Below are 24,823 nucleotides of genomic sequence, written 5' to 3'. Positions count from 1 at the left end.
TAGGTCTATACAACCCCTTTCAATCTTGTTCACACTCAATATGGTAAATATTACTTACAGACCCACTAGAGAATCACCTTCACTCCTTTCTATTCCCTTACAGTAGATTTCAACCTCATTAGCTAACAGTTCACCCATCTCTAGCTTCTATGTATCTCTAAGTCCCCTATATTCTGTATTATAAGCCTCTGATTATACCTTTATGCTGGTCATGAAAGTGGAATCATACAGTATCTATTCTTTTGTGTCCAGCTAGTTTCACTCAGCATTATGTCCTCAAGGCTCATCTATTTTGTCTTACTGCTGCATAATTTCATCATATGGATATACCACACTTTGTTGATCTACCCGTCTGTTGATGGGCATTTGGTCTGTTTCCCATCTTTTGGCAACTGTGAAAAATGCTGCTATGAACATCAACGTACAAATGTCTGTTTGTGTCATTGCTTTCAGGTCTTCTAGGTATATATACCAAGTAGTGCTATTGCTGGGTCATAGGACAACTTGATATTTAGTTTCCTTAAGAACTGTCAAATAGTCTTCCACAGTGGCTGCACCATTATACATTTCCACTAGCAGTGCATAAGTGCCCCAGTTTCTCCACATCCTTTCCAACATTTATAGCTTTCTGTTTGTTTAATACCAGCCATTCTTATAGGTGTAAGTTGGTATCTCATTGTGGTCTTGATCTGCATTTCCTTTATAGTCAATGAAAATGAGCATCTCTTCATGTGCTTTTTTTATTTCACATGGCCAGGCATCAGGAATCGAACCTAGGTCTCTGGCATGGCAGGCGGGAACTCTGCCTGTTGAGCCACTGTGGCCCACCCTTCAAGTGCTTTTGAGCCATGTGTATTTGCTCTTCAGAAAAATGCCTATTCATATCTTCAGCCCATTTTATAATTGAGTTGTTTGTCCTTTTATTGTTGAGTTGTATGGTTTCTTTGTATATACAGGAAATCAAACCTTTGTCCAATATGTGATTTCCAAATATTTTCTCCCATTGAGTTGGCTGCCTCTTCACCTTTTAGACAAAGTCTTCTGAGATGCAGAAGCATTTGATTTTGAGAAGTTCTCATTTATCTATTTTTTTCTTTCGTTGCTTGTGCTTTGAGTGTAAAGTTTAGGAAGCTACCTCCTATTACTAGGTCTTGAAGATGTTTCCTTACATTTTCTTCTAGAAGCTCTATGGTGCTAGTTCTGTTTGATCACTTTGAGTTAATTTTTGTATAGGGTGTAAGATAGGAGTCCTCTTTAATTCTTTTGGCTACTGATATCCAGTTCTTCCATGCCCAATTATTGAAAAGACTATTTTGTCCCAGTTCATAGGATTTGGGGATCTTGTCAAAAACCAGCTGACCATAGATTTGGTGGTCTATTTTTGCAGTCTCGATTCAATTCCATTGGTCAGTGCTTCTATCTACGTGCCAGCACCATGCTGTTTTGACCACTGTGGCTTTGTAATAGGCTTTAAAGTCAGGGAATGTTAATCCTCCCACTTTCTTCTTTTTTAGGATGGTTTTAACTATTTGGGGTCTCTTTCCCTTCCAGATGTATTTGGTAATTAGCTTTCCCAAATCTTTAAAGTAGGTTGCTGGAATTTCGATTGATACTGTGTTGAATCTGTAGATCAACTTGGGGAGAACTGACATCTTAACTATATTTAGCCTTCCTATCCATGAGTAGGGAATGTCTTTCCACCTATTTAGATCTCCTTTGATTTCTTTTAGCAATGATATGTAGTTTTCTGTGTACAAGTCCTTTCTGTCCCTAGTTAAGGTCATTCCTAAGTACTCATTCTTTTAGTTGCTATTTTGAATGGAATTCTTTCCTTAACTGACTCCTCAGCTAGATCATTGCTTGTATATAGAAATGTTACTGATTTTTGCACATCAATTTTATATCCCGCCACCTTGGCTGATAGACACTATACTTTTTAAAGACATTTTTGTGAAAATCTCTTGAAAGATACATTATACATACCTTTATTCCTTAAACAGAACATACTAAATATAATTTATCTTTTTCTTCGTAACCCAGGGTCTTCTCATCAATAGTGGAACTACCTATCTCTGTAGTAAATGATCACCAAGTTCTGGACAGAGGTCTTGAATTTCCTCCTGCTGTCATGCCTCCGATCATTAGTGTGTATTAGTCCATCTAATCTATATTGTGCTAATGATATTATGGTCATACAAAGCTTCTAGTTTAAAAAGTACTTTACTATCATTTCTCATTAATTCAATAAATATCTGTTACATCATTTGATTAATTAGCTGATTTGAATCTCACAAGAAGTCTGTGTGGTAAAAAAAACCCCATAAATATGTGTTACTACTCTCAATTTTAATCAGCTCATTACAGATGAGGAAATTAAGGCTCAGAGAGGTCAAGTGACTTACTTTGGGTTACACAGACAACAGGCAACACTGTCGGCCTTCACATATTGGGTCCTCTGTCCCTCAACATATATACAATTAAAGAGTATGAGATTTCTGAAAGCTCTTACACCCATGAGTGCTTCCAGCTTACTTTGAGATGCAACAAGCTATGTCTGATTGGCTGAATCTGCCAGATGTCTGACTTGCAGATACTCTTTCTCTGCATTTTCTCAAATATTCTTCGTAAAACTCTCTGGGCTTTACCACACTTTATAAACTCCACAAATCTGAAACTTGAGATAAATTCAGACTTGAGCTGAAGTTTACCTCTGTACTCTATTATAAAGAAAAGGTCTGGCTAAGAAAACTATGCAAATAACATTACAGGGAAAAATGTTTCATGAACTGTTTCTAAGCATTTTAGGGGTTTAATTTACATCAATTAAAGTTAAACTGCACATCATTCTCAGCTATTCATTAAACCAGGTATCAGGAAGTCTACCTTGGCAAAATAATCTGTTAGCATTATTAGCTTAGTTTCTCTCAGCTATTGTATGAACTTAAAAAGCAATACCTATACCTAAAGAAAAATAACATATAGCACTCTCACTAGGATTTCTCCCAATCAGCCCAAATTACTGAGGTTTGATTGTACGTCCAATGATCACCCTCAAAACCTACTTTCCTCTGATGGCCAAGAGTAGGAAAAAAAAAAGTTTAAAAAAAAAAAAGAGTAGGGACTCAAGTGTAGTTAAACCACGTGTCCTAGAAACGAGGCAGAGGAAAAGCAAGGCAAAATGGCCATGATATAACTAAGATTCAAGGGGCAGCATTCTAGGTCAGATTCTGCCATTAAATCTGTGTGACCTTAGTTAAATCACTCTACTCCTCTAGCCTTCAGTTTCCTCATTTACAAAGAGAGCGAGCCAAAAATCAGGTCTCTAAATATTTATGCTAAGAGGATTCAGAGCTCCTTGGAGAAAGGCAGGAAATAGATGAGTCTGGAACATCTTATCATACCAAAGACTACTGTAATTATGTTGAAAGGAATCAGGAGCCAACTTGAGGAGGCTCCCATTGATCCAAGATAGAATAATATGAACAGCAATAAGAATAAATGCAGTGAATTAAAATATATAAAATATGTTTGCATCCATATGTTCATAATGGTGTTTAAAAACAAAACAAAAACTTCTCAATGGTTCCTTCTGAAATATGCCAGGGAATCAATTCCTCATTTTGAAATCTAGTAAACAAAGGAATAAAGGGTAAGGATCAAGTATTTATTCTGCCTTTCCTGTACAAATCAATCCTCAGGGTAACCAAAGAGTTAATGAGGAAAAGTTTTTCTTTACTGAAGCATTCCAGCTAATAAATAAATGATGATAGAATTAGAATATCAACATTTTACAAACATCTAATGAAATAATGTATCTAGGTAATGATTATCGATGACCACTTACAACACAAATTGACATCTGGACATTATGAGCCTCCTGAAGGAAGCATACAACACCACTTAAAAAGCATTTTTGGAAAAAAAAAGGAACCTGATTCAAGTCAAGCACAGTTCAACTGCAGTCACTAGATACAAGTCAAGCAATAGATTGCACAGTTCAACTGCAGTCACTAGATACATGGGGTTATCAAGCACTTGAAATGTGGCTATAAGTGTAAAATACTTACCAGATTTCAAAGGTTTAGCATGAAAAAAATAACATAAAATATCTCATAAAGTTTATATTGATTACATGAGGTGATAATAGTTTGGATCTACTGAGTTAAAATTTATTATTAAAATCAATTTTACTTTTTTCTTCTTATCTTTTTAATGTGCCTACTAGAAAATTTAAATTTCATTTGAGGCTTGGAAATTTCTGCTAGACAATACTGCTCTGGATCTGACAATCAGTTTACAGGGAATACAAGGGATAGAGGAACAAAAATGAATCACAGGAATTAAATTAGCAAATTCTAGAATGGGAAAACTATGGAACAACTTACTTTCTTCAATAACAACAAAAATGCAAGGGGAAAAAAGAGGGAAGAGAATCTATAGATTAAAAAAGACTTAGGGAGAGTACCACAGAAGCAGGAAGCTGAGGGTATGGAAGCCCTGAGGAGAAGGGAGAGCCCAACAGAAGTGGCTACCTGCCTTGTCATGTGACAGAAGAGTCCCAGACCATCAGGAGCTGCTGATCTTTGGGGAGAAAGCATTGCCTAATGATGCCTTGATCTGGACATTTTTCCTCAGCCTCAAAACCTCTGTCATTCAGAAGGAGAGACTCCTAAAGAGATGTCAATCCATTCCAAAAACACGTATCAGAGTCAGCCACAGAAGTATGACACAGACAGCACCCGACCGAACATTATACTCACATAAAGGAAACAGAGCAAGGATGAGCTGCATGTACCATACTGTAGATTACACTGAATGTACAATATGAACGTACTTTCAAGATACTACTCTGCCTCAGAGCTGAGCTACTTAAAAAAGGAAAGCTGACCATGAGGTGAAGCACTACACAGTATACCAGCTCTGTGCTCTTTCCTTGTGGTATGAAGTCTCAGGATTGTTCTTGGTAACTACACTTCATAGCTTATTTTACAGAGTACTGGGTAGAGCTGGCACTGAACAACCATGTGAGAAATGAAAAACAAAAACAAAGAAATATAAGTATATATGTATTGTATGTATAAATAAATAAATGTACATATGCACAGAGGGAAAAAAAAAGACTTAGGAGCCATATACAGCAAATCAATGTATGGACCCTGTTTGGAACCTGATTTAAGAAAAAGCAACTGTTGAAATTTGAACATAATTTGATGAGGGTTTGTGGCTATATTAAAAAAATAAAGCACACTTATTTTTGAGAGTTATACACTGAAATTAGTTATAATTTAAATGATATGATGTCTACGATTTGTTTCAAAAGAATCCAATGGGAGTGATAGAGTGGATGGTGATACAGATGAAATAAAACTGATCATGAGTTGATTATTCTTGAAGCTGAATGATGGTCACATAGGAGCTCATTATACCTTCTTCTCTACTTTTTTGTATATTTGAAATTTCCTACAGTAATTATTTTAAATGAGAAGAGCAGAAAAACGTATCTATAAGGACTCTTCTAGTACTCGAATCTATAAACATCTATGAAAACAAATCACGAGCCCAGGATAACCCTAATAACAAAAACATTATAAGAAAAATAAATTACAAATTGTTACCCGTTGTAAATATAGACACAAAAATCCCCAAGAAAATACTCAGAAACGGAATCCATCAACACATCAAAAGGATAATACACCTTGACCAAGTGGATCTGCAAGCAGAATGCAAGGTTGGTTCAACATACAATAATCAATCAATGCAATAAACCACACTGACAGAAAAAAGGACAAGGACCGTATGATTATCTCAAGAGAGGCGGAAAGAGCATCTGAGAAGATCCAAAACCCTTTCATGGTATAAGCAAACAACCAACTAGGAATAGAAGCAAATTTTTTCAATCTGATAAAGGGCATCTACAGAAAATCCACATCTTTAATGGTGAAAGATAAAATGCTTTCCCTTTAAGACAGGAACACAATTAGGATGTCTATTCCTGCCACTTCTAGTCAACCTTGTACTGGGGAAATTAGGCAACCAGAATGGAATGGAAGAAGTAAAACTATCTCTCTTCATAGATGACATAATCTTGTATAAAGAAAATCCCAAGGAATCCACACAAAAAATAATATAGCTAATAAATGAGTTCAGCAAAGTGTCAGGAGACAAGATTAATATACAAAAATCAATTGTATTTTTATACACTAGCAATGAACAATCCAAAAATAAAATTAAGAAAGTAATTCCATTTATAATAGCATCAAAAAGAATAAAATACTTGTAATAAATATAGTAAAAGAAGTACAGGACTGTTCACTGAAATCACAAAATACAATTTAAAGAAATTAAAGAAACAAATAAATGGGAAAACATCCCATGTTAAGTGGTTGGAAAACTTAATCTTGTTAAGGTCACAACACTTCCTAAATTGATCTCGAGAGTCAATGAGATCCCTTTCAAAATCTCCATTGCTTTTTTGCGAAAACAGTCAGAACGTAAAATTCTTATGGAAATTTAAGGGGCCCAGAATAGACAAAACAATCCTGAAAAAAAGAACCAAATTGGAGAACTCACATTTTCCAATGTCAAAGAGTCTATATTTATAAGGGGTAACAACTTGTAATTTACTTTTCGTATAATGTTTTTGTTATCAGGGTTATCCTGGGCCATGATTTGTTTTCATAGATGTTTATAGATTCAAGTACTAGAAGAGTCCTTATGTTGTATCTTTGTAGTAAGTTTTGACATCGGGAAATGTGAGTTCTCCAATTTGGCATCAGGATATTTAAAACAATGGAATAGAATTAAGAGTCTATAAATAAACCCAGTCATTTATGGCTGATTGCTGATAAAACTATTCAATGGGGGAAATAACAGTCTTGCAATAAATTATACTATGACATCTGCATTTCCACATGCAAAATAATAAAATTGGACCTCTTCCTTATACCATATACAAAAATTAAATCAAAATGGATCAAAGACCTAAATATAAGAGCTAAAACTATAAAAGTCTCAGAAAAAAACATGGACATAAATATTTGTGATTCAGATTAGGCAACAGTGTCTTAAATAGGTACCTAAAGTACAAGTGACCAAAGAAAAAATGGATAAATTGAACTTCATCAAAATTTAAAATATTTGTGCTTTAAAGGATACTATCAAGAAAGTGAAAAGAAATCCATAGGATGGGAGAAAATATATGCAAATCACATATCTGATAAGGGACTTAAACCTAAAATATATAAATAATTGTTAAAAACCAACAATAAAAAGACAAATAATCCAATCTAAAAATGGGCAAAAGAAAGAAAAGGTCTTGAATAAACATTTCTCCAAAGAATACATTCAAATGATCAATAACACATGAAAAGATATTCAACATCATAAGCCATTAGGGAAATGCAAACTGAAAATACAAGATACCATTTCATACCCACTGGGATAACTATTAATTTAAATTAAAACAAACAAACGGAAAATAACCAGTGTTAGCAAGGATGTGGACAAATAGGAATTCTCATATACTGCTGCTAGGAATGTAAAATGGGGTGGCTACTGTAGAAAACATCTTGGTACTTCCTCAAAAAGTTAGATATAAAATTACCATATGACCTGGCAATTCCACTTTAAGGTATATACCCAAGAGAACTGAGAACAGTGAACAGATATTGATACTCCAATGCTTATAGCAGCATTAGTCACAACAGCCAAAAAGTAGAAGCAACTCAAGTGTTTACCAACAGATGAATGTATAAACAAAATATGGTACATACATACCACAGACTATTATTCAGCAGTAAGAAGGAATGAAGTCCTGAAACATGTGACAACATGGATGAACCCTGAAGACATCATGTTGAATTAAATAAACCATACAGAAAATGCCACACTTATAAGAAATGCCCAGAAGAGGCAAGTACACAGCGATAAAAAGTAGATTCGTGGGCAGGCCACAGTGGCTCAAGAGGCAAATTTCTTGCCTGCATGCTGGAGACCCAGGTTCATTTCTTGATGCCTGCCCGTGAAAAAAAAAAAAAGTAGATTCGTTGTTGCCCACCACTCAGCATGTCTCCTAATTAGGTGCCTAGGTAGAATTCCTTCTAGGCAGGAAAACATTTTTCTTTCCTTTTTGCCATTTTTTTTTTGGCAAAAGTTCCTGTATTATTTTTTATATATGCTAGGTTAATAGAGGTTTTCCCATAATAGAAATGCTGGAAGGCTAGAGGGGATGGAAATTGATATCTCCAAAAGCCCTGCCTGGCCCCTCCCCCATCCCTCATGGCTTGGGGGCTGAGCCCACCTGTGCTCCCAGTGCACATCCCTGGTCCTAGTTCCAGAGGGTGCAGAGTAGCCCTCATGCATGCACTGGGAGCATATGTCTGGCCCAGTCTGTCTGGTGCTGTCCTGAAAGACTGACTGTCCCAGAATTTGCCCTCCATATAGAAAGCAGCTCAGCAAGCTCTCCTACAGAAAGCTGCGGGAAAGCAGTTAAGTTGTGCCTGGGGCAAGGGGTTGCTGGCCATAGGATATACAGTGAGTTCCTGGGACCATGAGGAAACTGTCTCCAGGAAGAGGGGACATTTTTAACTGTGTAAATGGGAGAATTTCTAGGGCCACATGCATATGCCCCAGATAAGATACATGTGCAGAAAAGACTAGGGAGGCCTTATGACTTGGCCTTGAGCTATTCTCTAACCTAACTGTATAGATAAACCCTGGAGGAGATCACTTGCACAGGTCAATTCTGCAAAGACTAGGAAAGATGTTTTCATTTTATTTCTTTTTCTTCTTTTTTTTTTGCTCCTGGAATTCAAGGAAAACACTATCATAACACTAGCTGGACACAAACTTAAGGAACAGACACGGCAAGTCTAAATTTCAGCAATAACACATTAAAATATAAAAATGTCCAGGTTTCAATGAAAGGTAACAAAATAATCAAAGAAACAGGAAGTGATCTCCAGGCAAAGGAGAAAATTAAAGCATTAGAGACATCGGTGAGGAGGGCCAGACTTGGGTCATATCAGAAAAAGATCTTTTTTTTAAAGATCCTAAATCCGCACAAATCTGCTCATGGACAAAGAAGTAATGAAAATCAGGAAAACAAAAGATGAATACAAAAAGAATATCAAGAAAGATGGAAATTATGAAAAGGAACCAAACAGCTGAAGACCACCGTAACAGAAATTATAAATTCCCTACAGGGATTCAACTGAAGATTGGAGCTGGCAGAGGAAAGAATCAGTGAATCTGAAATAAGACCACTGAAATCATTCCATCTGAGGAACAGAAAGAATGACGATAAGTCAACAGAGCCTGTGGAACCTGTAGGAAACGAGCACGTGTATCAATATACGCATTGTGGGAGTCCCAGAAGGAAAAAAAAGAGAAAGGGGCAAAGAGAATATATAGGAAATAATGGCTGAAAACTTTCCAAATTTAACAAAAGACATGAATATACACATCTAAGATGCTCAACAAACTCCAAACAGGATAAACTCAAACAGAACTACACCATGCCATGTTATAATCAAACCACTGAATGCCAACGATAAAGAGAGAATTCTTAAAGTCTCAAGAGAGAATCATCATGTCACATACACGGGAGCTCCACTAAGTGCAGATTTATCACTGGAAACCATGGAGACAAGAAGGCATTAGGAAGACTTATTTAGAGTGCCAAAAGCAAAAAATTTGCCAGCCAAATAAATACCAACACTACTGTATTTCTGGTTTGTAACTCCATATTTTACTACAGCATCTAAAAGGCAAATGCACAAAATGTAACAAGAAACCAGTAGTTTTGCATAAATATGTAATTTGTGACTGGAACTACATAAAGGTGAGGACACAGAGGGCTTGAGGAAATAGTGTGTATACAATTGAAGTTAAGTTATCAAAGCAAATGACACTGTTATAGATTAGGACGTTAAATTTAAGTCCCATGGTAGCAACAATGAAAACATCAGAGATTATGCAAATTCAGAGACAGAAAGTAGAGTAAGGGTTACTAGGGATGGAGGAAAGTGGCAAAGGGGAATTAATTCAAAATGAGTGCTGAGTTTCTGTTTGAGGTGAAGGGCAAGTTCTAGTAATGGATGATGGTGATGGTATTGCAACATTGTAAATGTAATTAATCCCACCACATGGTATGCCATGGGGGAAGGGGTTGGGATGAGAAAGCTTGTGTTGTATACATTTCCACAATTTAAAAAAAGAAAGAGAAACTAAAGAAATAATGACAATTAAATACAATACATGATTCTGAACCTAAGAATAGAGAAAAGGTTAAATGGACATTATTTGGACATAAGAAAAAACTGGAATATAGAAGTAAGCTTTATATCAATGTTGAATTTCTTGAACTTGACAACAGCACTTAAGGGGACTACCTAAGTGAATATCCTTGTCCAAATGAAATGTGCATGGAAATATTACATATTCAAGGAGTATGATGTGTGCAAACTGTTCTCACATGTTCAAAAAATATGTGGATGGATGGATGGATAGATGGATAGACAGAAATGATTTGGCAAAAGTGACAAAATGTTAAAATTGGTAGATCTGGGTATCAGGGGTGGAAGGAGGTATGTTGCAGTTCTTTATAAGAGACTTGTATTATTTTGGTAACAGTCCTGTAAGTTTGAAATTATTTCAAGATAGAAAGCTAAAAAAACAAGCAAACCCAAAGGAATGACGTGACCTACTGATACATGCAACAACATGGATGAATCTCAAAATAATTATCCTTAATGAAAGAAACCAGGCCCTACCACACCCACCAAAAACAGTATATACTATATGATTCCATTTATATAAAACTCTAGAAGATACAAACTAATCTATAGTGATAGCAAATCAGTGGTTACCTATGAACTAAGGGATAGAGGAGCAGGAAGAAATGTTTGGGGTGATAGATATGTTCATCTTGACTGCAGCGGCAGTTTCACTGCATGTGTATGTATATATATGTAACTCACCAAATTTTACATTTTAAATATAAGCAGCTTATTGTGTGCCAGTAATACCTCAATAAAGCTGTTTTAAATATAAAATAAAAGCACTGTTAATTCAAGTATTTAAACTTCTGGAGTTCTACAGGGCAGATATGTATTTTTTAAAGTTACGCTGTTAATTGTTGAAAACATAATAATAAGAGGAAGCAAGGGGGTGTTTAGAAAATACAAGATTGGCCATGAGTTGATAATTGTTGAAGATGGATGATAGATACTTGAGGGTTCATTATACAATGCTATTTTTATCTACGGGCTTGAAATTTTCCATTAAAAAGTTCTGTTTTGTTTTAACTCTTCAGGGCTTCCCATATCGCTTAAAAATAAAATTACTTATCTGTCCTACAAAACTCTGAAATATCAGGTTTCTACCTTTCTCTCTTGCTCCTTGTTCACTAATCTACAGTCATACTGAGCTTCCATCAGTGCTTAGAATACACCAAGGATTTTCCTGATTTGGGGCCACTGTTCTGGCTGTTCCTTCTATCTGAAACCCTCTTTTCACATCTCATTTGGCAGGTTCATTTTCATTCTTCTATTTGTTACCTTCTCAGAGGAGCCTTTCCTGACCATCATTATACAAATTTCTCTATTATAGCACCCTGTTTTATTCTCTTCCTAACATATCACAATCTTTCAACATTTTATGTAATTGTTTGTTATTGTCTATCCAAACCTCCCTAAATAGCAGGGACCTTACCTCTTATGGTCACTGAGTTGTAGCCCCACTACCTGACACGTAGTAGGCACTCAATAAATTTATTAAATTTTAAATTAATAACCCTATTGTTGAACTTTTTTTGTGTGTGTACAAGGTTTCAGGTAACACATATACATACCTGAAGTCAGAAAATATATATGAAGAATAAGAAATAAATGGACAGAATTAAAAAAAAACTTTTCCAAAGGCTATTGAAGATAGCAAATAAATATAATTTAAGAAGACTATTTTTTCCTAGACAGAGAATTCAATTAGAAAAGGAAATAAGAGAGTTCTGATAAAGACCTTTCTCTAGATAACAATATATAAACAAAGGGGTCCCTCAGGGATTGATGCTGAAACCAATCACAATGAACATTTTTAGAAATTATCTAGAAAGAAAACTATCTTGTAAAATCTTCTCAGTTTGCAGATGACTCTACAACAACAGAAAGAAGCACAATGGTGCAAGGTTGTGTGTCCATAAATGTGTAAAATGCTTCCCTACAGACAAAACTAAGGTGATGCAGTAATGGAAAAATAGTCCCAACTGTAATTATCAGATGATGAGTTCTAAGCCACCTGTTAAAACTCAAAAAAAGGTTTCAGAGTCCCTAGACTATATCCTGAATACAACTACAAGAAAGCAACAAAATATATATTTTTTAAGTTAAGAAAAAGCTGGTTGCTATTATGAAAGCTTTGGAAACATGGAACACATTATCCTACTCTTGTACCCAAAGTGTATCTGTATCTAGAACAAAATGTGCAGTATAGTCATCATAGCACACACACAAAAAAGGTAAATAAAAAGAAAAGGCTCAGAAGGGTATTCAAAAACACCAAAAGAAAGAGGGGCTTCCTTAGGAGTACAAACAAAAAAAGCAGATACAGACATAGATATATAAATGACCCTTCAATATAAAACAAAGGGGTGTAAAATGCATCAAATCTTAGAAGTTACAAAGTAGCTACAAATATGAAGAAACAATAAAGCATAAAGATATACATTTTTTAAAGCTGAGACTTCAGAATCAGAAATACAAGCTTTGAAATCTAGTCACAATAGGTTTAGCTGTGTGATCTTGGGCAAGTTATTTAACTTCTTTAAGCCTCACTTTTCTCATCTGTAAACGACAATGAATTTTAAGGACTGCTGTGAGGATGGAGATATGCACACTGCATGGTACAGTGTCAATATACAGCAGCTATTGCTTTTATTAGGACCAATAAAAAGTACTACTTTACTACCTAAACCAGCATATAAAGTAATAAAGCTTATTACTAGGGTAGAAGTACAGAATGTAAGAAAAATAATTCAAAGATAGTCTAGTATATCCTGAACAAAAGGGGGGGAAAAAGTGTAATTAATAAAGTATCAGTGGCAGAGGGAGTTCAAAATAGAGTCAAGAGTGCTCTTCCTTTCCGATCTGCCATCTGCGGTGGAGCTGTCGCCAAGATTCAGATTTTCATAAAAACGCAAATGGGAAAGACTATTACTCTTGAGGTTGAACCCTCGAATACAACAGAAAATGTGAAAGCCAAGATCCCAGATAAGGAAGGAATTTCTTCTGATCAGCAGTGACTCATTTTTGCTGGCAAGCAACCGGAAGATGGACATACCTTGTCTGAATACAACATTCAAAAGGAATCCACTCTTCATCTTGTATTGAGACTTCAGGTGGTGCTAAGAAAAGGAAGAAGTCTTACACTACTCCCAAGAAGAATAAGCATAAGAGAAAGAAGGTTAAGCTGGTTGTCCTGAAATACTATAAGGTGGATGAGAATGGCAAAATTAGTCGCGTTTGTCGAGAATGCCCTTCAGATGAATGTGGTGCTGGAGTTCTTATGGTCAGCCACTTCGACAGACATTACTGTGGCAAGTGTTGTCTGATTTACTGCTTCAACAAACCAGAAGACAAGTAATTGTTTGTGGATTAATAAAAAACATGAACAACAACAACAAAAACAGAGTTGAGAGGCTACTCTGGAGGTTGTTCTTACGTAAGCTTCAGGTAGACCTCACTAACTATCATAACCTGCCAACCCCCAACCAGGACCATTCCAGCCAATTCTAAAGAGCACCTAGGGCAATATATAATATTCCACAAAGGTTCCATGCACTAGAGCAACTTTCCAGAAACCTACAACCTCCAGATGGGTCTCTGGTCCAGATAAGTCCTGAAACCTAGCCCAGCCTCCCGATATTCTAGTTTGCTAACTGTCGGAATGCAACACACCAGAGATGGATTGGCTTTTAATAAAAGGGGATTTATTTTGTTAGTTCTTCAGAAGAAAGGCAGCTAACTTTCCACTGGGGTTCTTTCTTACATGGGAAGGCACAGGATAGTCTCTGCTGGCCTTCTCCCCAGGCCCCTGGGTTCCAACAACTTTCCCCTGGGTGATTTCTTTCTGCATCTCCAAAGGCCTGGGCTGAGCTGCGAGTGCTGAGATGAGGTATGCTGAGCTGCTGGGGCTGTGCTATGTTGAGCTCTTTCATTTAAGCACCAGCCGATTAAGTCAAACGTCATTCATTGCAGCAGGCACGCCTCCTAGCCAACTGAAGATGTAATGAGCAACAGATGAGGTTCACGTACCATTGGCTCATGTCCAGAGCAAGAGAACTAGGCAAGTTCACCTGGCCAAGTTGACAACTGACTCTACCACACCAGAACATCAGATAGTTCCATCTCCCTACCCCGTATTAGTGACAGACCCTTTCAAAATGAAAAATTTAGAATTGCCATACCCAAACACCCCTAAAGAGAGGGATGGAAAGATCAAAGGTGATGGTGGAGTTATACAGAGAAGAAAGGACTTAACAAATGAATATGAATGCTGAATCATTAAATTGATCTCTTTTAGTCTCCAGTATTTAGAGCAGCTTAGATGTAAAAACCTAAAATTGTGAAATTGTAACCCATGTCAAACTCTGAAATATATTCTACAACTAATTGTGGTGCTGTGCTTTGAAATTTATAGCTTTTCTGTGTCTATGTTATTTTCACAAAAAAAAAAAAAGGAAAAAAGTTGATTGCGATAACAAAATATTTAAGCCTTCTAGTTTCCTATATTCTGGAGCAGGTAGAAGGAAAAATATGAGAGGATTGTATGGTAGCCCATGACACACTCTGTAATCTGTCCTGTAACTACTTGTTGCAGAGTACTTTGAAAACTATTGCTTTTTTATATATTTCTTTGCTCTGTATATATGTTATACTATACAATTAAAAAAGTAAAAAAAAAAAAAAAAAAGATAGTCTAGATAAATCCATAGGTGATATTTCCATAAGAAACTCGGGAGAAATTATGAATTTCGGGAAATAGGACTAAATTTTAAAGTAGACATTTTTATGACTTCACCCCCACAAGAAGCCGTTTGGAAGATTTTAAGAAGTATTGGGGGGCGGGCCACGGTGGCTCAGCAGGTAAGAGTGCTTGCCTGCCATGCCTGAGGACCCGGGTTCGATTCCCGGTGCCTGCCCATGTAAAAAAAAAAAAGTATTGGGATATGCCCAACCAAATATGTCATTTCTTAATTTATAACAACTTGTTACCATTTATTGAATATTTAACTAATTATTGAGATCATTTAATCCTCCCAATACTCCTCTGTGATAGGCTCTGCATTTTACAGTAAAATGAGACAGGTCCTCATTTTACAAATGAGAAAACTGAGGCTAAGAGAGGTTATGTAATTTGCCCAAGGCTACTGAGTTAGTAAACTGAGGACCTAGATTTAAACCCAAAGAGGCTGAGTCCAGAATCCATACTCTTTTTTTGGATACATTTTGTCTAATCCAATGAGTTTTTTTTTTTAACTTTTTAATGATATAGTATAACATATATACAAAGCAAAGAAATAAAAAAGCAATCGTTTTCAAAGCATTCTTCAACAAGTAGTTACAGGACAGATTCCAAAGTGTGACATGGGGTACCATACAATCCTCTCAGATTTTTCCTTTCAGCTGCTCCAGGATACAGGAGGCTTGAAGGCATAAAAATGTTTTTGGCACCATAATCGACTTTTTTTCTTTCTTTTTTTTTTGTGAAAAATAGCATGTATACAAAAAAAGCAATAAATTTCAAAGCACAGCACCACAGTTAAGTTGTAAAACATATTTCAGAGTTGGACATACAATTTTAGGTTTTTAATTCTAGCTGCTTTAAGATACTGGAGACTAAAAGAGATATCAATTTAATGATTCAGCATTCATATTCATTTGTTAAATCCCATCTTCTGTGTATAACTCCACCATCAGTTTTGATCTTTCCATCCCTTTCTTTAGGGATGTTTGGGCTATGGCTACTCTAATTTTTCATGTTAGAAGGGTCTGTCACTAATTTGGGGTAGGGAGATGGAACTATCTGATGCTCTGGAGAGGCTGGGCCCTCTAGGTTTCAGGACTTATCTGGTCCAGGGACACATCTGGAGGTTGTAGGATTCTGTAAAGTTACTCTAGTGCATGGAACCCTTGTAGAATCTTATATATTGCCCTAGGTGTTCTACAGGATTGACTGGAATGGTCCTGTTGGGGGTTGGCAGGTTATGATAGGTAGCAAGGTCTACCTGAAGCTTGTATAAGAGCAACCCCCAGAGTAGCCTCTCAACTCTATCTGAACTCTCTCTGCCACTGATACTTTATTAGTTATACTTCTTTTCCCCCTTTCAGTCAGGATGGAATTGTTGATTCCGTGGTGCCTGGGCCAGATTCATCCCTGGGAATCATCTCCCACGTCGCCAGGGAGACTTTCATCCCTGGATGTCATGTCTCACGTAGGGAGGAGGGCAACAATTTCACTTGCAGAGCTGGGCTTAGAGAAAGTGAGGCCACATCTGAACAACAAAAGAAGTCCTCCAGAAGTAACTCTTAGGCATACCTAAAGGTAGTCTAAGCTTCTCCGCTATCTACATAAGCTTCACAAGAGTAAGCCTCAAGATCAAGAGTATGGCCTATTCGGTTCCTCAAAAAACTGAATATAGAATTGCCATACGACCCAGCAATACCATTGCTAGGTATCTACTCAAAGGACTTAAGGGCAAAGACACAAACGGACATTTGCACACCAATGTTTATAGCAGCATTATTTACAATTGCAAAGAGATGGAAACAGCCAAAATGTCCATCAACAGACGAGTGACTAAACAAACTGCGGTATATACATACGATGGAATATTATGCAGCTTTAAGACAGAATAAACTTATGAAGCATGTAATAACATGGATGGACCTAGAGAACATTATGCTGAGTGAGACTAGCCAAAAACTAAAGGACAAATACTATATGGTCCCACTGATGTGAACCGACATTAGAGAATAAACTTGGAATATGTCATTGGTAACAGAGACTATCAGGAGTTAGAAACAGGGTAAGACAATGGGTAGTTGGAGCTGAAGGGTTACAGACTGTGCAACAGAACTAGATACAAAAACTCAAAAATGGACAGCACAATACTATCTAATTGTAATGTAATTATGTTAAAACACTGAATGAAGCTGCATCTGATCTATAGTTTTTTTGTTTGTGTTGTTTTTTTTCCTTTTTTATATATATTTTTTATTTTTATTTTTATTTTTTTCTCTATATTATCATGCTATTATCTTTTTCTGTTGTTCTGCTAGTTCTTTTCCTAAATCGATGCAAATGTACTAAGAAATGATGATCACACATCTATGTGATGATATTAAGAATTACTGATTGCATATGTAGAATGGAATGATTCCTAAATGTTGTGTTAGTTAATTTTTTTTTAATTAATTAAAAAAAAAAACTTTGAACACACTTAAGAAAGCAGATAATGTGTAAAAATTCAAACGTCTCTTCCTAACAAATGTTAGAATATTCCTAAAAGTTTGAATGAAGGATTCCAATCACAGCTCTTAATGTGCTTTGGAAGATGTAAGAATCCTTAGACTTGTTATTATGGTACAAGGGCGATTCACTTGCTCAAATACTGGTGGCATAACAAGCTCATTCACAATAATAAATTCTGAAGCTTAAAATAAAAATAAAAAATAAAAAAAAAGAGTATGGCCTATTAATTTGGGTGTCCCTAATGTTTGACACAGTATCAGGGGATTTCCTGAAGTAAAGTTTAATAGTTCCAAATTTTTTCTTCCATCCCTCAAGGGACTTTCCCAATATTTTTTTTTTAATTTTTTTAAATTAATTTTTTAATTTCTTTCAAAAATATAACAACAAACACAAACATTCTTAACATATGATCATTCCATTCTACATACATAATCAGTAGTTCACAACATCATCACATAGTTGCATATTCATCATCATGATCATTTCTTAGAACATTTGCATCAATTTAGAAAAAGACAACAGAAAAAAATTCATACATACCATACCCCTTACCTCTCCCTTTCTTCATCACTAGCATTTCAATCTAAATTTAACATTTGTTCCCCCTCTTATTTATTTTTACAGAATGCATACTCTTAACCCTCTGCCATGCGGTCTTCTACTCTACCACATGAGAGAGAAATTGGGCACTGGGTACGCAAAAAGTGAGGTGGGAGATGAAAAAGTACACAATAAGTGTTCCAAAATGTTGCCAGATTGGGCTAATCCAGCCAAGGCCATCATCAACTAGTCAGATTTAGAGTAGCCCACTAGCATGAAAATACTGTAACAAGAATTAATTAATTAACAAGGGTTGATAAACCTAACAAGAAAAGGGAAGCCCAAACTCTCTAAGCTATGATCTCAGCTATGGTAAAATGCAGAGAAAGAGGAACATAAACAAATTTTAAACAAAGTATTAAGTAGTGTGATTATGGGTGATTCTTCTTTTTCTGCCTCATGTTCTCTGATTTCAGCAATTTTTTTTACAAGGAGCATCCATTATTTTCATAACTGGAAAAAAGACAGAAGCAAAAATCTAAAGAAACTTTCACTCTTCATGCACTTCTGATTGTGTAATTTGTTGCAATGATCATGTAGTATTTTGGTAATTCAAAGAGATTTTTTTTTTGATATCTAATATATTTATTTTGATCAAAGAGTCTGGACCAACTCGATATATTGTGGCTACATTATAGGAAAAAATACAAAATCAAGTCAAGATAAATGACATAAGGTGAAAGAATTTATATCTACTTTCCTGGAAGACAATATTCTCAGTGTATTTATAAGACTGTTATGGATACTGCTGAGAATTTGACTGTATTTCTTGAGAAATTAACATTTTTAATTAATAAATTTCAAATGAGTTTCAATATCTATGGGACAAGCATTTCATTATTTTACATCTGTTTATAAATAGCATTGTGAATAATGGCTCCATCTTATAATACAAGAACTTTGTTGCTTTCTCAAACAGATTTTTTAAATTAAAAAAACTAGGATATTAGATAAGGAAGTAAACTATATGCAAATACGAAAATGGATGTGATGTAAGAAATTAAGACCTGTCGTTTGTTTGGAAGAACTCTAGAAATGCATCAAAAGCTTTAGGTTCATACTGCTACACACATCAACATGGATGTATCTTAAAAACTCTGTTGAGTCTTTTTCTCCGCCGGACCGCCGCGCGGCGCACGCGCCCCGCAGCAGCCGAGCCGCCCGACCTCCCTACCCCCTCTCTTTCTCCGCCGGACCGCCGCGCGGCGCACGCGCCCCGCAGCAGCCGAGCCGCCCGACCTCCCTACCCCCTCTCTTTCTCCGCCGGACCGCCGCGCGGCGCACGCGCCCCGCAGCAGCCGAGCCGCCCGACCTCCCTACCCCCTCTCTTTCTCCGCCGGACCGCCGCGCGGCGCACGCGCCCCGCAGCAGCCGAGCCGCCCGACCTCCCTACCCCCTCTCTTTCTCCGCCGGACCGCCGCGCGGCGCACGCGCCCCGCAGCAGCCGAGCCGCCCGACCTCCCTACCCCCCTCCTCCCCCTCCTGCTCCGGCTGCTCTCCAACCAACACGGTGCCCTCTACCCCCGCCTTCACCGTGCTCCTCCGCCACCAGCCTTGACAGCCTTGCCGCCCTCACCTTTCCTCCTCCAGAACAACTACTGGGGGAGTGGAGATAATACAGAGCAGCTCCCGGAGCCACGAGGGAGATCAAAGGGACAGCGTACCCCATCCTGGAACGGCTGACTATCTGGGAGAACCAGCTCCGGTGAGATCACCAAGGGGCACGGGCTTTCCTGGGAGGGACAGCAAGCGACCGGAGTCCCTCCCTTCCACCTTCCCAGGCCAGCTGGTAGAATTGGACAGGCGGTCCCCTTAGGCCGCGGCGGCTGGTGCCCCCACCACACGAGGCCCCCCGGAACAACTGAGATAGTTGGGTCGGAAATCCCCAGACTGCGGAGAACAGTGACCGGGGGATCCCTTCCAAACACGTGACTCCCCCGTCGGCTGGGAGCAGTGCACTCTCCCGGGCTGCGACAGCTGGCGCCCTCCCGCCACGCTTGGTGCCCCGGGCCGACTAGCTAATTTGGCCGGACGCTCTCCTGTGCTGCGACAGCCGGCGACCCTTCCCGCGTTTGGAACCCCGGGCCGGCTGGCATTCTTCCAAGACGCTTCGGTTGCCGAACCTCCCCTACGGCGAGAGTTTTCCAGAGTTGAGGGACCCACAGCAACTTTCGCTGGTGGAACCCACAGACAGGCGTGTGCCACGTGCGCCACCTACTGGGCAGGATAGGAAGAACAGAACCCAGAGACTGCGCAGAAAAATCTTTCAACCTGTGGGGTCGAACACCCGGGGAAATCTGACTAAATGCCCAGACGCCAGCAGAAGATAATGGATCACGCTCAGAAAATTGAACATATGGCCCAGTCAAACGAAGAAACCAATAGTTCAAATGAGATACAGGAGCTGAAACAACTAATGCTGAATATACGAACAGAAATGGAAAACCTCTTCAAAACGAAATCGATAAATTGAGGGAGGACATGAAGAAGACATGGGCTGAACATAAAGAAGAAATAGAAAAACTGAAAAAACAAATCACAGAACTTATGGAAGTGAAAGATAAAGTAGAAAAGATGGGAAAAACAATGGATACCTACAATGACAGATTTAAAGAAACAGAAGATAGAATTAGTGATTTGGAGGATGAAACATCTGAACTCCAAAAAGAAACAGAAACTATCCGGAAAAGAATGGAAAAATTTGAACAAGGTATCAGGGAACTCAAGGACAATGTGAACCGTACAAATATACGTGTAGTGGGTATCCCAGAAGGAGAAGAGAAGGGAAAAGGAGGAGAAAAACTAATGGAAGAAATTATCACTGAAAATTTCCCAACTCTTATGAAAGACCTAAAATTACAGATCCAAGAAGTGCAGCGCACCCCAAAGAGATTAGACACAAATAGGCGTTCCCCAAGACACTTACTAGTTAGAATGTCAGAGGTCAAAGAGAAAGAGAGGATCTTGAAGGCAGCGAGAGAAAAACAATCCGTCACATACAAGGGAAACCCAATAAGACTATGTGTAGATTTCTCAGCAGAAACCATGGAAGCTAGAAGACAGTGGGATGATATATTTAAGTTACTAAAAGAGAAAAACTGCCAGCCAAGACTCCTATATCCAGCAAAATTGTCCTTCAAAAATGAGGGAGAATTTAAAACATTCTCAGACAAAAAGTCACTAAGAGAATTTGTGACCAAGAGACCAGCTTTGCAAGAAATACTAAAGGAAGCACTAGAGTCAGATACAAAAAGACAGAAGAGAGAGACATGGAGAAAAGTGTAGAAAGAAGGAAAGACAGATATGATATATATAATACAAAAGGCAAAATGGTAGAGGAAAATATTATCCAAACAGTAATAACTCTAAATGTCAATGGACTGAATTCCCCAATTAAAAGACATAGACTGGCAGAATGGATTAAAAAACAGGATCCTTCTATATGCTGTCTACAGGAAACACATCTTAGACCCAAAGATAAATATAGGTTGAAAGTGAAAGGTTGGGAAAAGATATTTCATGCAAACAACAACCAGAAAAGAGCAGGAGTGGCTATACTAATATCCAACAAATTAGACTTCAAATGTAAAACAGTTAAAAGAGACAAAGAAGGACACTATATACTAATAAAAGGAACAATTAAACAAGAAGACATAACAATCATAAATATTTACGCACCGAACCAGAATGCCCCAAAATACGTGAGGAATACACTGCAAACACTGAAAAGGGAAATAGACACATATACCATAATAGTTGGAGACTTCAATTCACCACTCTCATCAATGGACAGAACATCTACACAGAGGATCAATAAAGAAATAGAGAACCTGAATATTACTATAAATGAACTTGACTTAACAGACATTTATAGGACATTACATCCCACAACAGCAGGATACACCTTTTTTTCAAGTGCTCATGGATCATTCTCAAAGATAGACCATATGCTGGGTCACAAAGCAAGTCTTAACAAATTTAAAAAGATTGAAATCATACACAACACTTTCTCGGATCATAAAGGAATGAAGTTGGAAATCAATAATAGGCGGAGTGCCAGAAAATTCATAAATACATGGAGGCTCAACAACACACTCTTAAACAACAAGTGGGTCAAAGAAGAAATTGCAAGAGAAATTAGTAAATACCTAGAGGCAAATGAAAATGAAGACACAACATATCAAAACTTATGGGACGCAGCAAAGGCAGTGCTAAGAGGGAAATTTATTGCCCTAAATGCCTTTATCAGAAAAGAAGAAAAGGCAAAAATGCAGGAATTAACTGTCCACTTGGAAGAACTGGAGAAAGAACAGCAAACTAATCCCAAAGCAAGCAAAAGGAAAGAAATAACAAAGATTAGAGCAGAAATAAATGAAATTGAAAACATGAAAACAATAGAGAAAATCAATAAGACCAGAAGTTGGTTCTATGAGAAAATCAACAAGATTGATGGGCCCTTAGCAAGATTGACAAAAAGAAGAAGAGAGAGGATGCAAATAAATAAGATTAGAAATGAAAGAGGAGACATAACTACTGACCTCACAGAAATAAAGGAGGTAATAACAGGATACTATGAACAACTTTACGCTAATAAATACAACAATTTAGAAGAAATGGACAGGTTCCTGGAAAGACAGGAACAACCAACTTTGACTCAAGAAGAAATAGACGACCTCAACAAACCAATCACAAGTAAAGAGATTGAATTAGTTATTCAAAACCTCCCTAAAAAGAAAAGTCCAGGACCAGACGGCTTCACATGTGAATTCTATCAAACATTCCAGAAAGAATTAGTACCTACTCTCCTCAAACTCTTCAACATAATCGAAGTGGAGGGAAAACTACCTAATTCATTCTATGAAGCCAACATCACCCTCATACCAAAACCAGGCAAAGATATTACAAAAAAGAAAACTACAGACCAATCTCTCTAATGAATACAGATGCAAAAATCCTCAATAAAATTCTAGCAAATCGTATCCAACAACACATTAAAAGAATTATACATCATGACCAAGTAGGATTCATCCCAGGTATGCAAGGATGGTTCAACATAAGAAAATCAATTAATGTAATACACCATATCAACAAATCAAAGCAGAAAAATCACATGATCATCTCAATTGATGCAGAGAAGGCATTTGACAAGATTCAACATCCTTTCCTGCTGAAAACACTTCAAAAGATAGGAATACAAGGGAACTTCCTTAAAATGATAGAGGGAATATATGAAAAACCCACAGCTAATATCATCCTCAATGGGGAAAAATTGAAAACTTTCCCCCTAAGATCAGGAACAAGACAAGGATGTCCACTATCACCACTATTATTCAACATTGTGTTGGAAGTTCTAGCCAGAGCAATTAGGCAAGAAAAAGAAATACAAGGCATCAAAATTGGAAAGGAAGAAGTAAAACTATCACTGTTTGCAGACGATATGATACTATATGTAGAAAACCCAGAAAAATCCACAACAAAATTACTAGAGCTAATAAATGAGTACAGCAAAGTAGCAGGCTACAAGATCAACATTCAAAAATCTGTAGCTTTTCTATACACTAGTAATGAACAAGCTGAGGTAGAAATCAAGAAACGAATCCCATTTACAATCGCAACTAAAAGAATAAAATACCTAGGAATAAATTTAACCAAAGAGACAAAAAACCTATATAAAGAAAACTACAAAAAACTGTTAAAAGAAATCACAGAAGACCTAAATAGATGGAAGGGTGTACCGTGTTCATGGATTGGAAGACTAAATATAGTTAAGATGTCAATCCTACCTAAATTGATTTACAGATTCAATGCAATACCAATCAAAATCCCAACAACATATTTTTCAGAAATAGAAAAACCAATAAGCAAATTTATCTGGAAGGGCAGGGTACCCCGAATTGCTAAAAACATCTTGAGGAAAAAAAACGAAGCTGGAGGTCTCGCGCTGCCTGACTTTAAGGCATATTATGAAGCCACAGTGGTCAAAACAGCATGGTATTGGCATAAAGATAGATATATCGACCAATGGAATCGAATAGAGTGCTCAGATATAGACCCTCTCATCTATGGACATTTGATCTTTGATAAGGCAGTTAAGCCAACTCACCTGGGACAGAACAGTCTCTTCAATAAATGGTGCCTAGAGAACTGGATATCCATATGCAAAAGAATGAAAGAAGACCCATCTCTCACACCCTATACAAAAGTTAACTCAAAATGGATCAAAGATCTAAACATTAGGTCTAAGACCATAAAACAGTTAGAGGAAAATGTTGGGAGATATCTTATGGATCTTACAACTGGAGGTGGTTTTATGGACCTTAAACCTAAAGCAAGAACACTGAAGAAGGAAATAAATAAATGGGAGCTTCTCAAAATTAAACACTTTTGTGCATCAGAGAACTTCATCAAGAAAGTAGAAAGACAGCCTACACAATGGGAGACAATATTTGGAAATGACATATCAGATAAGGGTCTAGTATCCAGAATTTATAAAGAGATTATTCAACTCAACAACAAAAAGACAGCCAACCCAATTACAAAATGGGAAAAAGACTTAAACAGACACCTACCAGAAGAAGAAATACGGATGGCCAAGAGGCACATGAAGAGATGCTCAATGTCCCTGGCCATTAGAGAAATGCAAATCAAAACCACAATGAGATATCATCTCACACCCACCAGAATGGCCATTATC

At 37.3% G+C, this 24,823-nt stretch overlaps 1 protein-coding gene and 1 pseudogene across 2 annotated transcripts in view; one reads left to right on the top strand and one right to left on the bottom strand.

Annotated features, from left to right (window-relative positions):
- WASF2 (WASP family member 2) overlaps positions 1–24,823 on the bottom strand; it is a 100,712-nt gene that overhangs the window by 62,158 nt on the left and 13,731 nt on the right. The gene's annotated exons all lie outside the window — the stretch shown is intronic.
- Positions 12,852–13,639, top strand: LOC143658491 (ubiquitin-ribosomal protein eS31 fusion protein pseudogene; annotated as a pseudogene).

The sequence above is a fragment of the Tamandua tetradactyla genome, chromosome 2 (genome assembly GCF_023851605.1).
Source record: "Tamandua tetradactyla isolate mTamTet1 chromosome 2, mTamTet1.pri, whole genome shotgun sequence".
Taxonomy (NCBI): Eukaryota; Metazoa; Chordata; class Mammalia; order Pilosa; family Myrmecophagidae; genus Tamandua; species Tamandua tetradactyla.
The sequence above is the reverse complement of the archived record's forward strand: the minus strand, read 5'-3'. Positions and strand labels throughout refer to the sequence as shown.